Raw genomic sequence first — 12696 nt, 5'->3', positions numbered from 1 at the left:
GTAGAAGGCATGCGTAGGATGTGAGGGTCTGGGTTCAAGGTAAAACGAATAAAAAAATAAAATAAGAAAACCAAGATTTACCCACAACTGAGACAGAAACTCCTTGAGAACAGAAGGGGATGTGTGCTCTCTGTGCACAGCTGTTTAACATTTATGGTGGTGGAAGATGACATTAGAAGATATACAAGATATACAAGTATATCACTGGGTCACGTTAATGTAGTGGAGGGCGGGGACAGCAGTAATAGGAAAGCATAGCTACAAAACTTCTTGCTGACCAAGACTCACGCTTTTCAAAATATTTTTTGCAACAGCATCTCAATTTCAAAATGGTGGTTTGAATAATAATTTTCTCCCATAGTCTCTGGTATTTGAATACCATGGTGTTTGGATAGGTTTGAAAGGTGTGGCCCTGGCGATGGAAGTATATCACTAGGTCAGACATTGAGAGCTGAATGCCTACCCTACTCCCCATTTGCTCACTGTGCTTCACACTTGCCATTGAAGATGTAAGCTCTCAGCTTTGTGAGCCCTCCACCATGTCTGCCTGCTGCCATGCCTCCCAGCCGCAACGGACTTCTATGTCTCTGGAATTGTAAGTCCAAAAACCTCTTCCTTCTATAATTCACTTCCAGCCATAGAGTTTTGTCACAGCAATAGAAAGCTAACACAAAGCATTAGTGTGTTAAGATTTTTAACTTAGGACATGGAACTGTGATTGAGCAGGTAAGAGCACTCAGCAGTTGGCTGAGTTTGGGCTCAGGATTCGGCTCTGGTTTCCAGCACCTACCTTGCAGCTCACGAACGTGCTGAAATTCAGTTTGGGGAAATTAGTCATTTTGGGTCTTCATAGCACTGCACTGAACATGCAGTGCAATTACATGCATGCAAGCAAAACACTTATACACATAAAATAAAAAATAAATACATATTTTTAAAGAGTTTCCATTTGCCAGGCGACGGTGGTGCGTGCCTTTAATCCCAGCACTCAGGAGGCAGAGGCAGGCAGATTTTGGTGAGTTCAAGGCCAGTCTGTTCTACAAAGGGAGTTTCAGGACAGCCAGGGCTATAAAGTGAAACTCTGTTTTGAAAAAAAAAAAATCCAATCTAAGTGCCTCTTGTGATGGCACAACCTCTTATCCCTGCACTCGGGAAGCTAGGGAGCCATGAATCAGCCCAGCTTGGTCTGTGAAGCATGAGTATATCAAAAACATTTCTAACTTAGCAACTTGCAGTCTCAGGGGCAGTAAGACTCCACTGCCCCAGTCTGCACACCAGGGTTCTGCATTCTAGACAGATGCCATGATGCTGAGGGCCTTGGTTGTTACTCATTCACTTTGATCTTTGAGAGACCAAATCTTTTGGGTTCAGACACCATCTTAGAGAACCTGACCTAAGGTTGAACTCAAGTAAACTAACAGGCCAGTACCTAACACCAGTTTCCAGGTTACCCCTGAACAAGACCTATATCTAACACCAGTTTCCAGGCTACCCCCCAACAAAACCTACATCAAGCACCAGTTTCCAAGGTGTTCCCCAACAAATCTGCACCCCCAGCTTACAAGCCCGCCCCTGACACTTCACTTCCTAACAACCACCAATCAGGAGGAAAACAGAAGTTAAGTTTATGGTTTGGCTCCCAGCACAAGCCAATTATGTTAAAGGCCACCGTGGCTCCCCAGTCAGAAGTGTATCAAGCTAAATGCCCCTTTCTTGCCTCTATGAATGCTTGCCTCAAACTAGGCTCAGGGCTCCACCTTCCCGCTGTGTCAGGGTTGGCAGGGAGCCCACGCTCGAGTTTAAATAAAGAGACCCTAATGCAATTACATTGAAATCAGCTTCTTGGTGGTCTTTTGGAGTCCATGAACTTTTCCTGGCACAGCATTGTCCTATGACAGGTGGTCCCTGATTGAGAAGCAGCCTAGGAGGAAGTTGCCGTGGCCCCTGTGTTTCCTGGCCTTAAAAAGTATCCTGAACCTGGAAGAAAGCAGCTCCTTGCAGAAACCCCTCCAGTGGGTTCTAGGGTGTTCAGGTGCAGCCTTAGATTCTCTGTTCCATTGTCCTCAAGGGCTCATCAAACAGTAGCATCCGGAGAAAAGGGAAGAGGAGGCAGAAATTGGAGCTGAAGAGACACTAGACTTGGGACAAAGGGAAACTTGAAGGTTCCACAAATGACAACATACTTGAGGTTACAGAAAGAAGACTCATATTCTCTCAGGATTCATGTTTCCTGGATTTATCCTGAGAGATTCATGGTTGCAGATTTCATGGCTGTGGGATTTACGGCTCCTAGATTCAGGGTTCCTGGATTCATGGTTATAAAATTCATGATTTCCAGACTTATGATGTGTAGATTCATGACTACCAAACTCAGGGTTGCCAAATCCATGGTTTCTAGGTTCACAGTTCCCAGATTCACAGCTGACAGATGTCCTCCAGATGGAGTCTCAGCACCTGGCACTCCTCTCTCTGGATGGAGTTTGATGTTGCCAAGAGGAAGCAGCCAGGCTAGTGCGTGCTGGATTCCAAGCTCCAGAGTCGCTGGGAAGAAGAAAAAAATGAGGAAGGGAGAGAGAGAGAGAGAGAGAGAGAGAGAGAGAGAGAGAGAGAGAGCACTAATACAGAATATTCTCCAAGGATCAGGAGTTGAAGAGCATCTTCAACTACAGACTGGAGAGAAGGGTCAACAATTAAGAGCACTTGGTGCTTTGGTGCAGCGTTTGAGTTCATTTTCCAGCACCCACACGACAGCTAATAACCATCCATAATACCATTTCTGGGGAGTAGGGGAGGAATAACATGCATGCAGGTACATATGCATGTGTGCATGTAGAGGCCAGTGATGGACATTAACTGACTTCTTTGATGGCTCTCGACCTTATACCTTATATATTGAAGCAGAGTCTCTCACTTGAATTCAGAGCTCTAGCTAGCCACCTTGCTCCAGGGATCCCCTGTCTCTTCCTCTTGAGCACTGAAATTTCAGATGAGCCACGATACCCAGCATTTACATGGGTTCTGGAAATCTATATTTTACACTTATATGGAAAGCACTTTACTTGCAAAAGCCATCACCCTAGTCATTATTAAATGAAATAGTCAAATTTATACTTTTATCTAAGGAATATGAATACATTTTTATTTGCATAAGTACTGAGCTGGGTGTAGCTCAGTGGTAGATCACTTGCTTAGCATGTACCATGAACTCATTCTCTACCACTATGAAGTGAAAATACAAGATAGGTATTTAAGAACTAGAAGCTTCACCTCTACTGACTAGTATTCATGGTGATGGAAAGGTGATCATCAATATTATTCAGCTATAGACCCCTCCACTTACAACAAGAATGCCTGTAAAACGTACTTGTATGTTCCCGTGTTTACTTACCTGGCTAAGGTAGAAATGGCCATCAAAAATTAAATTAGGCAAGTTGGAGAGTCCACAGTAAAACTTAAGCTGTAGCAATTTTGAGAGCAATTACACATTTTATACCTTTATCAGAAGCAGAATTTAATGGCAATGGCCAGGATCAATACAGTTGTTGTTGCCAGGATACAATGATGTTTGCAAACTATGAAGGGTACACAAAATTAGTATCTAAGACCGATTGTACTGTCAAGCTTCTTTCCATGTTTCCTTGACTTCTGAGGGACCAGAAGCATTTGGTTTCTCAGGAACTGGAAGGCACATTGTGCTTCACGAGCCATGGACTCTAAACTGAGAAACCTATGATGCATGACTCTCAAGGCATCTAGGCCAGGTCAAGGCCATGAGTCCCTGCACATAAAGGTGCAACAGCGGCATGTATACTATGTATACTATAGGAATAACAAACTACTTTTTGAGTGGATTTAAGGTCTGCTCCATGAGACGGTATCTGATACTGCTCAAATGGCCAAGAACCTGAGACTAGATAGTTCATATGCCTAGGGGGAAAACTACTACTATGATTCTGCTAAGGGCAATAAAATACTCATGATGACATAATGCTATACCTAAATCACTTCATTATTCAAGCCTCATCAGAGAAACTTCTTACAGTAGGAAGCAACTAACAATGGGCAGAGAGTGAATCTTCGGAGCATTTAGCCCTAAATGGGATGTCTTCATCAAACCCTTTGCCTCAAGGATCAGGGATCCATTACCCAAGAGGAGGCAGAGAATCTCTCAACAGCCAGAGGTGGCAGATGACTCCAAGGAACAGTGTCATGCAGACACAACAGTACTAACACATATATGAATCTAGAGACTGATAACCCACATAAGATCTGTTGGGGTTCAAGCCAGCGGAGGTATTTGCAATTGAAACTTGTGCCGGGCGGGCGGTGGTGGCGCACGCCTTTAATCCCAGCACTTGGGAGGCAGAGGCAGGAGGATTTCTGAGTTCGAGGCCAGCCTGGTCTACCGAGTGAGTTCTAGGACAGCCAAAGGCTATACAGAGAAACCCTGTCTCGACCCCCCCCCCCCCCCAAAAAAGAAAGAAACCTGTGGGAGGGAGGGGTTGTGACAGCAGTTTTCCTTAATAGAGCGTCACTGGTGTATTAGCCATATTTTGGGGAAGGCTCCATGTCCAGGAGTAGTTGGCCAATATAAAACGAATTCCATGTTTTTGTGTCTGGGCTTTTTGTTTCGTTTTGTATTGCCTTGGCTTTGTTTGTTTCTTTTGTTTGTTTGTTTGTTTTTTTCAGAGAGAAAGAAAGAACATGAAGTTCGGTGGGTAGGGAGATGGGATCTAAGATGAGTTGGGGTAGGAGAAAAATGATAAAAAAAAAAAACAATTTAGAATTTACTGTATAAAAAATTTGAATTAAAAAAAAACCCTCTTCTATCCCGCTAAATTAGTAATTCTACGCTACGTTCACCATCCAAGATGGCATCTTCAAGGCCAGATCTCAGCGCTGTCTTAGCGCGCAGCTGACACAATCTACAGACTAAAGAACTAAATAATCAAGGCTTCTCCACTGCTCTCAGCCAAAACAGCTAACAGCCTTCACTTTCCCTTTCATTAGCGTCTCCCAGATCCGCCCCACTTCCGCTCTGGTGACGTCTTTTCCGCGGAGAAATCCCGCCCCGTTGTCACTGAGGTCACCGCCCGCCCATTTCCCTTACGAGCCACAGAAGAGTATATCAGAGTTTGGCGCCAACTGGAAATTTTTTTCCGCCTTCAATGGCGGGAACTGGCTGTGTGCGCCGAGACGTGCTTTGCGTCTTATCTAATTGGTTGTCGGCGCTCGGTCCCGCCCTAGCGTCCTTCCTGCGGGCTGGGATTGGTGGAGACGGCAGAGCGCCTGGCGTCGGACAGCGGCCGCTGTGCGGGGCCGGCCGGCCGGGTAAGTTCCTGAGGGCCTGTCGCGGGGCCGCTGGGGAGAGGCAGCGGGGTGCCGCCTGGGATGGCTTGCGCAGTGGGCGAAGGGTTGTGCCTGGCTGGGCCTCAAGGAGCCAGCTGCTGTCCTCGGGGGCCGCCCTTCGGAGCGTCTCGGTGGGCGCCGGGGCGAGCACACGGAGCATCGCCTGGTCTACGGTGCGCCCCTCCCCTCCCCCACCCGTGTCTTCTAGGTCCCTACTTCCGAGCTTTCGGTGAGTGTGGAGAAAGGGCTGTCCCGAGTGTCAGGCGCTCGCCGACGTGGGCGGTTTCCCAAGCTGATACCTTGAGAGAAGAAGTTGTTTGTGTTTGGTCTCAGCAGCGCCTAGAACCATCCCTGACATGGGAGCGAGGATGTGAATGTAGAATTCTCAGGGAGCATTTGTGCTTCAGGATCTTCTTGGCGGTCTTTTCTGGTTTCTCCACACCACCACCACCAAACCTTTTGCTTAAGGCCTTTCTCTTGTGAGCTTCAACTCCTCTTTGGAAGGGAATAGGCCATTAGGCAAGACTTCTTGGCTCTGTTACCATAGCCCAAATTATTTCTTCATAGTATTTCCTGCCATGTTACAGGAGATGCCCAGAGATTTATATTTTAAGGGATGTTTTTGATTTTTGACATCTGACTGGACTTTACCCCAGCTCTCTACTTTCTGTCTGTTGGCTGCAGCAAATTTTCTAATTGTCTCTGTTAGTTTCCTCATCTATATAAATGGGATAAGGAATAATATAGACTTAATGTGATAATTTAGACATAATATAGACGTCAGGACAATTTAAAGTGAATCAGTACTTTAACGCATTTATATCAATACTTGACTCACAGTAAATATATGCTGCTTTTCATGTCTTTCTCATCCTCAGAACCTAGAATGAGATTTGCCTCTTAGCTTTTGGGTGTTTTTTTTTCCCCTCTACAAACGTATAGTTTTCTGTAGTGAAAAATTTGAACTTCATACTGCTTTCAGCAAAGACTAGATGACCCCTGTCTCTGTGTGTTTGCTTATGAATCTGTTGGAGCTGTTTATCCCTCCAGATAAATGGGTATCAAGCTGTAACCTTTTTAAAGAACATTTTTGGTGCTAGGGACTGGCATGTTCAAAGCCTGTGAGGACTGCACACTAGTGAGCAACATTCCTAGCCCAGCAGCTCTTAATTAATCATTAGCTTCTCGTTTTTTAAAACTTGACCTCTGCATGTTTCAAAGATGTACCATTCTCAGTAGTAAACTCAGATGGGAGATGAGAAGAAGCATAGAAAGATATCTATCTTTCATCTATCTATCTATCTATCTATCTATCATCTATCTCTTCTGCTTCTCCCTCCTTTCTTCCCACCCTGGGAGACTCACTGACTTGTAATTCTTTTTTAATGTACCTGTCACCATGATGTGAATGAGTCTCAAATCATAATACCGATCATGTTAACTCACTTTTTTCTTTTAAGAAAAATCTGTTAGGTATCCAACTTTATTTCCAACCCGGTCAGACATTTTCATCTGATTGTTGTACAAGTGATTCACTGGATCTTCTTTATTTCTCCATTACCATTAAAAGAATGCCTTCCACCTTATCAGAGGTAGAAATTTTGGAGTCATCTTTAATTAATTTGGTATTTCATTAGCAAAACAAATGATTATTTTATTACCACTATGCCAGACTGTACTAAGAGCCGATAATGGTGGGGAACCAAACAGATGACCCTTTTCCACCTAGGCCTGTATTGTGGACAGGGTGGATATTTTTTTCCCCAAGTCCCACAGGAATGTAGAGTTGAATTTAAATGTAACTTTATTCACCTGATGTCATTGTCATTTCCAAGACTTACTGCCTCAGTCTGCTAAACTAGGCCTGGTCCTGAGAGCTAGGATTAGACTGCTGTACAGTCTAATCTAGGCCTGGAGTGTTTTCAGCCTCTGAGACTTACTGCTGAATGAACTCACCTTTTCTTATTCTTTCTGAACTTTGGCTGACTTGTTCTGTCTTCCTGTGTCTAACTAGTCCTCTCTCTGCAACCTGTCTCTGTACAAGTGTCCCAGTAAAACTGCTGCTTCTCTTTTCTTTTTTCTCTCTTTGCACTGCTCTCTTAAGTAGCTTTCCTTTTCTCTCTCTTCTTGTGAGAGTTGAGCATATTCTGTTCTGTCAAATCTTTCTCTGATACAGTACTTGGCCACTCAATTAGGCGTCACTTTCAAACATGGGTGCTTCCTTCTACAAACTACCTTCATTGTTTGGAATTAAAGGTGTGTACTGAGGGCATGTATTCCAGCCAGAGGAATTAAGGTGTGTGTGCTAAGGGCTGAGCCACACAATTAGAAACAGGGCTTTTCCGTAAATAACAAGATCCTGGGATTCACAATGTGATAAATATCCTGTAACAGACCGTGAAAAGAAGTCCTATAGGGAAAGGACATGGTGGTATAAGGATATATAACAGTGTGAGGAGAAGTGGCCCACACCCTTGGTCCCAGTACTCAGGAGGCAGAGTCAAGCGGACCTCTGAGTTTGATGACTGCCTTGTGTGCAGATTGAATTCCTGTATGGCCAGGGCTACATGGAGAGCCCTCTCTGAATGCCCTCACCCATATGCTCCCTAAAAAACAAAAAAGAATATATCAGAGGTCCACACCTATTGGGGTGAGAGTAATACCTAGGGGACATTACTTAGGCCAAAATATCAGTTAAATAATGGTAGAGTATTGAGCAGACAGCACTTTTCAGAATTGCTGACTGGGAGAGAACAAGTACGTTGGTAGAGCTACTTGTGTGATCTGCATAGACTGCTGGGGGATGGAGAAGAATCGTGTGTAGAATAACACTGGTTTAGTGGTACAGGTCTGGTATGCAAGGCTTCTGCAGAACTGTTAACAAAGTGTATTCATTGTCCTAAGATCAGCAAGAAGCATCCAAAGGTTGTTAAACACAGCAAGACCATGATCAAATTGCTATTTTGAAGGCAGCTCAGGGTGGGTGGGCTAGTTTAGCTAGTAGAAATGGCTGATGCCAAACCTGACAAGCTGACTGAGGTTGACACACACACAGTAGAAGGAGAAAATAAATTCCCCCAAGTTTTCCTCTGACGTCCATTTGTGTACAAACACAATACATACATACATACATACATACATATAACATAGCATTATAGATTTATTATATATAAAGTTTTATGTTTATCATGCATAATATATATTATGCATGATAAATATAAGGACAACTCAGGTTTTGATATAAAGGAAATTTCAAATCTGAAAGAGTGGACATTTGAATAGGTTTGCATGAAATACAGGTTTCATTTACCATGGAAATCTCTCAGAGCTAGACTTTGTATTTTCTAAGTCCTTGACTCCTTATTTGTCTTGCACAGTTTTCTTATGCCTGTTTTGAGATAGGATCTCACCATTGTTCCTGATTCAGCCTTCCAGCTGCTGAGACTAGATGTGTATGCCACTGTTAGATAGTCTTTTCTGTCTAGTTCCTGGCCACTAGCATCTGCAATGTGAATTTAATTATGTTAGCCTCTGCTTTAGAATTTTAGTGATCCCTCCAGTCGCTACTGAAGATGGTTCAAATATCTTAAACATAAAAATTGTTTCTTGGTTCTCTAAAACCTCACATCCTAATCTTGCTTTCACACATTCTAAACTGTGAACATTCATATCTGGACTTATTTGTGTGTAAGCTCATAGGTAGACTTGGTATAGAATAGATCTGGTGAAATGGTATCAGAAAATAGGTATATAAACAGAATCTTCAGAATTTTAGAATTTGGAAATAGTAAATAATGAAGGTGGCTAGAAAGGTACCAGTTTAAATCAAAATAAGGAATTTGGGCAAAATTCACTAGATGTTGCCAAGTTATGGGAAGGTTTTGAGCAAGGATTGCTACAGGTAGTGCTTCTATAAAAGAATTAGAATTGTTTGTAGCATGTATTTAGCAAACTAGGTAGCAACAATAGGGTCTAAAAGCACATTGAAACAGCCGTGAGTGAGGGCAGGTAGATGGCTGTTACTGAGGTGATGTCAGTAGTCTAGAGTGTGAGTGTTATTCATAAAAATTAAGATGTCAGGTAATCAGATACTGATAGGTAGTATTCTTTTGGTCTGTACTTGGTAAATGTGTAGTTTTGGAGGAATGTATTTGTTTTATTTTTTTGTCATATTACTGACTATGCTCTATATCTTAGTGTAAGCAATTTTTAACTCTCAAATACTCTGTAGAGGCAACAGGGCAGTCTGTTACTCTTACCAGTCTTTTCCTCTTGTATCCTGTGCTCCTCCTACCCCTATCAGCAGTTAATCTAAGGAGAAAGTTTATGTTAGTGTAATTAATTAAAGGTAAGATAGTAATATCTAAATTTATAGCCTTTAGAAATTACTCATATATTTGTAGTTTGTTATTGATGTTGTAATAGCCATAGCTCTGAAATTCTTTATATGGAACTCTTCTGTGGTAGATGAGACTACCTAGGCCATAAGTGAGACCAATGGAGTCATGATAAAAAATAAACTATGAACTATAAACTATGAACTTAAAATGTTTCTGGCTTTTTAAGTCTATTTTTGGGGGGAGGTTACCTTGTTTTTTAGTAAATATTTGTGTTTATATGTATATATTGAGTATATGAAACTCAATCTCTGTCTTTAGGTCATCTGTGGTCTAATCAATATCTATTGGTTACAGTGTTTTTATTTAAATTATTATTATTAAATTATTTAAAATTTAGCTGGGCAGTGGTGGCATATACCTTTAATCCCAACACTCAGGAGGCAGAGTCAGGAGGATCTCAAGTTCTAGGAACGCCTGGTCTACAGAGTGAATTCTAGAACAGCCAGGGCTACATAAAAAAACCATGTCTTGAACACTGCTGCCGCCCTCCCTCCACTCCCCACCCCCAAAAAAGGATTGAGAAATCAGTTCATTATGGCCCTGAAAGATAGCCGTTTTCATACCTGCCATCTGTAAGTTTAGAAGCAAATGTAACAAAAGAGGTTTTAGAGATAAATTTAGGGATTTTGCTTTGAGGCAGTGTCATGTATCCAGGCTGGCCTTGAAGTAGCTGAGCATCTGCCTCTGAGTGCTGGGATTATAGGTAGGCTTTGTGCATGATAGGCAAGCACACTACTGATTGGGCTATATTTCCTCTCATGACTAAGAATTTTGAAGTGGGGAGAATTATCCGGAATTCAAGTGATCACAGAATCTGTCACCCAGGTTCTAATGGAAGAGGAATAGGAAGAGAGGTCTGTTTGATGACACTGGTTTAAAGTATTTTATTATTATTTTGAAACTGTATATGTGGAGGGTAAGAGTATGTGTATGTGAGTGCCTCTGCCTAAGGAGTCTAGAAGAGGGTGTCAGATCCCCTAGAGCTGGAGTTCCAGGGGCTTATGAGCCACTTGTTGTAGGTGCTGGGAACAGAACTCTGGTCCTCTGTAAGAGCAGCAAGTATTTAGATACTGAGCCATCTCTATCCCTAGTAACACTGGTTTAAAGATAGTCTAAGCATCCAAAATAAAAATGATTAATTCTAAGCCTAGAATTACTAAATCAAAAACTTTGAGGAAGGAACCTGTATCGGTCTTGTATTTTAGTTCTTCCAGGTGTTTCTGATGTAGGCTGTCATCTATGAGAGCAAATTAGGTAGCCTGGGGAGATAGCTCAGTTGATAAATTGCTGATTAAACATGTGGATGTACATTCAGATCACAAGAATCCATGTGAACAGCCAGGCATCACATTCCTATAATATTAGTGCTGCCAAGGCCAGCACTGATGGAGACAGGGAGAAACCCTGTCAAAAAAAATATGGTGAAGAGAGGTTAAGAAAGACACCCAACGTGACCCTCTGGTCACACGTGAACGTGCATACATACATGCACTATCCTTACAGGTACACGTATACACTAAAGCAAATTGTAGTAGTTGTTGCTGAATGTAATAAGTTTATTGTGTTGATGGATAAGATTAACTCTTCTGTACACAAAGGTCTTTTCCTCTGTGGTTGCCCTTTAGGATCACCATTTCATGAGGAAACAAAATGATCAAAGAAAGATGCTATGGAGTCATGAGACTGACTTGCTGCCTGCGTTCTAAGAGGGTGACAACATAGAATACTTTAGAAATTGCGCGTACCGCCATTTCTGCTCTGGTGTGATATGTTAAAGTTCTCTTAATTTTTTTCTTTTTGTTTGTTTGCTTTGATTTGGTTTTGGTAGTAAGGATTGAAACCAGAGCATTGTGCTTGCTGAGTATGTTGTACCACCGAGTCACTTTCCCCAACCCCTAATACACACACACACACACACACACACACACACACACACACACACGCGTGCGCTCGCACTCTCAATACAGATACAATTCTTTTAAAAATTTGTAGTTAATTAAATTTTTGGATCCTAATTTAATGGTTAGAGAAGGCAAAATATACTTTTTTGGGATCTTCATTTATTAGGAAATCTAACATGTCTTTAAAATTATTTTTATTACTTTGTATGTATTGGTGTATGTACGGCTGTGCACTGCATGATGTCTGGTGTCCATGGAGGCCAAGAGAGGGTTTTAGACCTCTGAAAGTGGAGTCACAGATGGTTGTGAGCTGCCATATGGGTAGATGTTATCCTGACTGATTTAATGGCTCTGGCTTGTTTATGTTTGTTTAATTTTGCACAGAATGTGAAGAAAACCAGACTTAAGCTCTTGTGAAACAAAGTGACTGTATTGAGGTAAAAGATAGGATGGAGAGAGTAAAGATCTACATGCAAGTTCAGAGTCTCTCTCAGGGTTGCTGCGTGTGGCTGTGCTGTGTGCTTTGGCCAGTGCTATTGTGTGGATTCTTCTGTAAGTGCCCCTCTCCCCTCCCTCCTCTCAGGCGGTGGTCCTCACTGTGTAGCTCTGGCTGACCTGTAACTGACAAAGATCTACCTGCTTCCAAGCCTGGCTTCTCTAGACACATAACACCTTTTTTCTTCATTTGCCTTTCCTTCATTACCACTGAATTTAAACTTTCTAAAAATAATTTTAAAAGCTTATTTATTACTGAACAATGATGGCACATGTCTTTAATCCCAGCATACAGGAAACAGAGGCAGGCAGATATCTGAGTTCCAGGTGACCTGGTCTACAGAGTGAGTTCCAGGACAGCCAGAGCTATACAATAAAAAACTATGTCTTGAAAAAAACAAAGGGGGAAGAGGGGGCTTGCTTTATTTATGTATTTATTTATTTTGTTTGTTTGTTTGTTTATCTTGAGATAGAGTCTTGTTATGTAGCCCAGACTGACCTGGAACTTTCTATGTGGACAAAAATGGCTTCAAACTCTTAATCCTTCTGCC

The 12696-nt window shown here is 42.2% G+C and overlaps 1 protein-coding gene across 2 annotated transcripts in view; it reads left to right on the top strand.

Moving 5' to 3' along the window:
• The first annotated feature begins 5275 nt into the window (after positions 1-5275).
• Casp8ap2 (caspase 8 associated protein 2) overlaps positions 5276-12696 on the top strand; it is a 35796-nt gene continuing 28375 nt past the window's right edge. Inside the window, exon 1 of one of the 2 annotated variants that reach the window (XM_076924031.1) lies at positions 5276-5331. The gene's annotated coding sequence lies outside the window, so the exon portion shown is untranslated. The other variant, XM_076924032.1, reaches the window with a different exon arrangement.

This window comes from Arvicanthis niloticus, chromosome 25 (genome assembly GCF_011762505.2).
Source record: "Arvicanthis niloticus isolate mArvNil1 chromosome 25, mArvNil1.pat.X, whole genome shotgun sequence".
NCBI lineage: Eukaryota > Metazoa > Chordata > Mammalia > Rodentia > Muridae > Arvicanthis > Arvicanthis niloticus.
The sequence above is the reverse complement of the archived record's forward strand: the minus strand, read 5'-3'. Positions and strand labels throughout refer to the sequence as shown.